We start from the raw sequence: 5,702 nt of genomic DNA on the forward strand, positions 1-5,702 counted from the left end.
ACCCACTAAAAACCTTAATTTTGTCATGTGCTACTGGCAACTTGTACGCACCTAAACACACAGTCAAGAATTACCAAACTCGTCTGAGATAGTTACTCTCTCCCCGCCGGAGACGGCTCCCGGCACTCGTAAAACCTGCAGTGTCACGTGCTGTGATGCAGGCGGCGCGGTACCGATTGGCGTCACGCGGCGCGAGGGTCCAGCACCACGTTTGAAACTGCCGCACCCGCGTCTCTAAAAGCGTCAAGGCTACGCCTGTGCTTTCGCTCTATTTCCAACGCCCACCCCAATCCCCTACTAAGTGTGTTGTTGTTTATTCTACACTACTAGCCATTAAAATTGCTACACCAAGAAGAAATGCAGATGATAAACGGGTATCCATTGGACAAATATATTAAACTCGAACTGACATATGATTACATTTTCACGCAATTTGGATGCACAGATGCTGAGAAATCAGTACCCAGAACAACCACCTGTGGCCGTAATAACGGCCTGGGCATTGAGTCATACAGAGCTTGGATGGCATGTACAGGTACAGCTGCCCATGCAGCTTCAACACGACACCACAGTTCATAAGAGTAGTGACTGGCGTATTGGGAGGAGCCAGTCGCTCGGCCACCATTGACCAGACGTTTTCAGTTGGTGAGAGATCTGGAGAATGTGCTGGCCAGGGCAGCAGTCGAACATTTTCTGTATCCAGAAAGGCCCGTACAGGACCTGCAACAAGCGGTCGTGCATTATCCTGCTGAAATGTAGGGTTTCTCAGGGATCGAATGAAGGGTAGAGCCACGGGTCGTACACATCTGAAATGTGACGTCCAATGTTCAAAGTGCCGTCAATGCGAACAAGAGGTGGCCGAGACGTGTAACCAATGGCACCCCATACCATCACGCCGGGTGATACGCCACTATGGCGACGACGAATACACTCTTCCAATGTGCGTTCACCGCGATGTCACCAAACACGGATGCGACCTTCACGATGCTGTAAATAGAACCTGGATTCATCCGAAGTAATGACGTTTTGCCATTCGTGCACCCAGGTTCGTCGTTGAGTACACCATCGCAGGCGCTCCTGTCTGTGATGCACCGTCAAGGGTAACCGCAGCCGTGGTCTCCGAGCTGATAGTCCATGCTGCTACAAACGTCGTCGAACTGTTCGTGCAGATGGTTGTTGTCTTGCAAACGTCCCCATCTGTTGACTCAGGGATCGAGACGTCGCTGCACGATCCGTTACAGCCATGCGGATAAGATGCCTGTCATCTCGACTGCTAGTGATACGAGGCCGTTGGGATCCAGCACGGCGTTCCGTATTACCCTCCTGAACCCACAGATTCCATATTCTGCTACCAGTCATTGGATCGCGACCAACGCGAGCAGCAATGTCGCGATACTATAAAGCGCAATCGCGATAGGCTACAATCCGACCTTTATCAAAGTTGGAAACGTGATGGCACGCGATTCTCCTCCTTACACGAGGCATCACAACAACGTTTCACGAGGCAACGCTGATCAACTGCTGTATGTGTATGAGAAATCGGTTGGAAACTTTACCCATGTCAGCACGTTGTAGGTGTCACCACCTGCGCCAACCTTGTGTGAATGGTCTGAAAAGCTAATCATTTGCATATCACAGCATCTTCTTCCTGTCGGTTAAATTTCGCGTCTGTAGCACGTCATCTTCGTGGTGTAGCAATTTTAATGGCCAGTAGTGTAATTTCGGCCGCTTCTTTAATAAGAGATTCCACATATGATGGCGTTTGAGCCAAAAATCTCGTCTTATGCAACTGTTTTATATGTTCATTTTCTAGAGAATATTCAGTCACTGCCTATTTCCCAAGTTCCCTTTGTTTGATACGTCGTGAATGCTCTTCGCAGCGCTCAGCAACAGTACGAATAGTTTGTCCTGTGAAAATGCTATCACATTCACAGCGGACAGCATACACGCCAGGAACTCTAAGAACTATGTTGTCTTTGGGGCGTATCAGATCTATTACCTGTAAGGCGGGGGAGGAACACTGGTCTCAGCCCATGTCTCTTCAGTGCGCCCTATTTTGCTTGTAGTCTCTCCACAGTATGAAAGGAATGCAGCTGTCTTGGCCTCTTCCACCGATTCACGAGGCGTCTTCCGTCGGTATCACTTGAAAGCGTTTGCAATTTCTCTCTGTCGTCTCTGAGCACGTGCTAAAGATGCTAAAATTCAGACTCTATATGGCTGTCGTCAGAAATAATTTTTGCCCTGCGTACTAACGTGTTCAGGATCGCTTTCCTATGCACAGGGTGGCGAAAACTGTTGGCGTTCAAATAGCGATCATCTTGGTAGACGGGATTGTCCACAGCGTACTCGTCATCAGCATGTAGAATAAAGGCCAACATTTGGTCACGGAGGACGCTGAAATAATCATTTTGGTTCACGCTCATGGCAACCAGTATAAGTAATTCCAAGTCATGGTAAGAAAAATATCAACCGGAACAGCACGGAGTCACATTGGGACTGAACTACACACTCCATGCTAAACGCCTCACTGAACAGTCCTAGCACTCCTCTTACATCGTTTAAAAAGAGGCAAAATCTTCGCTTGTCGCACCACACTACATGCCGTTGCGTTCATTGTCCCACTGAACACGTACAGCTTTATGTGATCCTAAGAGGAATGTCCTTTTGCAAGATACCTGACTTCCTTTGTCGATCGTACGCACTTCCCTTCGCAGTTTTCGCTCGAGAACTGGTTGACATGGACCTGTTTGCGACTCGTTCGGTGAGTTCATTATAAGCTGATTGTAGAGAGATAACGAAAATTCGACTCTAAAATGTTACTACACAAAACAATCACTTAGTAAGACGTTGCATATCCCACCCTAAGAGCTTAGTGAGGAATTCAACCAAAACACAAAATTTTTGAACTCACAATTGACTCATCACTTCACCAGCTAAAATGGAGAATATCTTGCACTGTAAATTTACCATTTCCTAGTTATTACAATTTAAGAAAGATCCCCTGCTCTGAAATGCATATTGCACGCACCAAAATTTAAGGCTCTTCTCATCTGGGAAAAAAGCCACACGTCGTAGAACAGTGGAGGCTGTTCAGCGTCCCATCTACCAGAATGAACTTACACACCACAGAGCAGAGTTTGTTGTCTTTCACTTCCAGCCACCCTTCTCGCCACTCAAGCTTGACCTTCAACAGCGAGACAGTAGCCTGCACAATGCTGCCTCCTTGTCTGCTATTTCAGCTTGTTCCCTTCCTCTCCCCCCCTTAACAGTGTGCTGTTGTGCACAGCAAAATGGAACATTCTTACCTTGTTTTTGAGCCGAAGATGAGAATACTGGGTGTTTTGATTATTTATTCTCGTGAATTCATCGGTTTCAGTGACAAGAGAACGCTAAGCGGAAAAAGACAGGCAAAAAACGTCTTCCACCATCTACACCGGCACCTCTAAGGTCGAACATAGCACTGCATTATAAATTTTAAATTAACTGTAGAGGCATTTCCTGAAAACACTTTCTTAAAAATCTCTCAACAATTCGGATGATTTGTGCATCTATATACTACCCTAAAATATAAGTATACTATTTTACATTTCAAGCGTTTTTTCTGTTTCACATTTATCCCTTTAGACTTTACATTAAAGGTTAAAGACGTTATGCTCAATTTAAAGAACTGCATGTTCCCCATCAGCTTCGCAGATTTATTATTTATTTTCTGACGGTCTCCATCGTAGCAACCAATTTCAAAAGAAGACTACACCACCAAAAACAAACAAAGAATGTACACACAGGATGAAATAAGTAAATTGAAAACAACATAATCAAAGGAAACATCATGAAGAATTTACAAAAAATACTGTACTTTAGATGGATATGCATCTCAGATTTCTATTAGAGCAATTGAGAACAATCAGAATCAGTATAACAGGCCATTACTTCGATACCAGCAAAAAATTAACTTAACTATGAGTAAACAGAACGGTCTTTATGGCTGTAACACAAGGACTGAAATCTGTTAATACGAGTGCTTCAAAGAACATAGCCCATATTAAAAATCTAGATGTCTTTCAATGAAATGATCTTTTAGAATACAATGAGATATTTGTCAACCACAACAAAATTTAGACTATGAAGGTCTGTCTCTGAAATAACATAATATTTATATTACGACTATGTTGTGAACAATATGAAGACTTATAGCAGCTGTAAGAAAAGCGTACAATAAAAAAAAAACTTTAAAAGACCGCCTCATAAGTGTGATTATCTTATGTAGATGCAACAGATACAATAGATACATCCGCCTACAGTATAGAGTGATGTACGTCATAGAAACATCTCAGTTAACATTAGTTGATAACAACTGTCCATAGAAAACGTTGTGTGAAGGGCTTGTTACCGTGTCACGTTCAGTTAACTAATATAAGACAGCAGAACCAGAAAATTAAACGTGACGTAGTAAGAAGTTCTTCACATAAAGTTGCGATAGCCAGTCATTATCAACAAATATTAATTTAGATGCTTCTATGATTCTATGATCTACGTCATTCTGGACTGACAAGCGAAAGCTGAACGAGTGCAGACCCACCTGGAGTTAGTTGCTGAAGCTCGTACATGACGGTGTGGAAAGGGGCTTCGTGCGAAAAGTTAAACGCTTTTTAACTTCCTAACTTGCACGTAAGTTGGCATGATAGTGTTGAAGTAGGATCTTCCCACATGTAAACTGACTTACGCGAGTGATGGTGGGGTCTTCCACGTGTGAGCAATTCATGGCCGTGGCAAGCAGGCTTACAACACATTTTCACACGATGTATGTGCGTACTCACCCTCCAACTGTTCACTGATTAAATTATTTAATTTAAAAAACAAGCTCATGCTATGCACGTCTTTCACCACACTCTATCACCATCAGACTGTCGCCATCCCTTCGTGCCAGGCCGTTCTTAGAACTAGCCAATCAAAGGCCAGATAAGGCAACTCGTTCTTATAAGGGTATTCTCTGGACAGGCGATGCGAGACTAGAAAACATGTTTCTCAAGCGCTTCACATGATCGACCACGCACCCAGCGAGTGATCACGACACAGTGAGTGAACTTTATCACGTATTGCGTATCATAGCAGCGTCCACATACCACATTACTTGTCTGGAAGAACTGCGTCCCAATAAACCAACCACATGTTTGAGATTTGGCAGATCTCACCAAATAGCCAATTAGCCAAAAGCATTAGAAGTTGAAACACATTGCCTCTACTATGGTATCATCTCATCATTTGACTTACATTCATAAGGCTCCATACCCTATGATTCAAAAATGGTTCAAATGGCTCTGAGCACTATGGGACTTAACTTCTAAGGTCATCAGTCCCCTAGAACTTAGAACTACTTAAACCTAACTAACCTAAGGACATCACACTCACCCACGCCCGAGGGAGGATTCGAACCTGCGACCGTAACGGTCGCGCGGTTCCAGTCTGAAGCGCCTAGAACCGCTCGGCCACCCCGGCCGGCATACCCTATGATTCCTCACATATTAACTTATTCCTGCAATGTCATGTAAGAGACTGTTCTGACCAGGCTATCCGAAGTGTATTCGCTATCTGGCAGTGCTGATGTTGGAGAGAAGCAAAAAAGCAGCCTCTGTTTTTGTAATTGGAGCGTCCCGAAGTCAGTGCCGTATAAAAGTGATCAACAACCGCCGTGGGTGCGGTTT

Source organism: Schistocerca cancellata, chromosome 1 (genome assembly GCF_023864275.1).
Source record: "Schistocerca cancellata isolate TAMUIC-IGC-003103 chromosome 1, iqSchCanc2.1, whole genome shotgun sequence".
Lineage (NCBI taxonomy): Eukaryota > Metazoa > Arthropoda > Insecta > Orthoptera > Acrididae > Schistocerca > Schistocerca cancellata.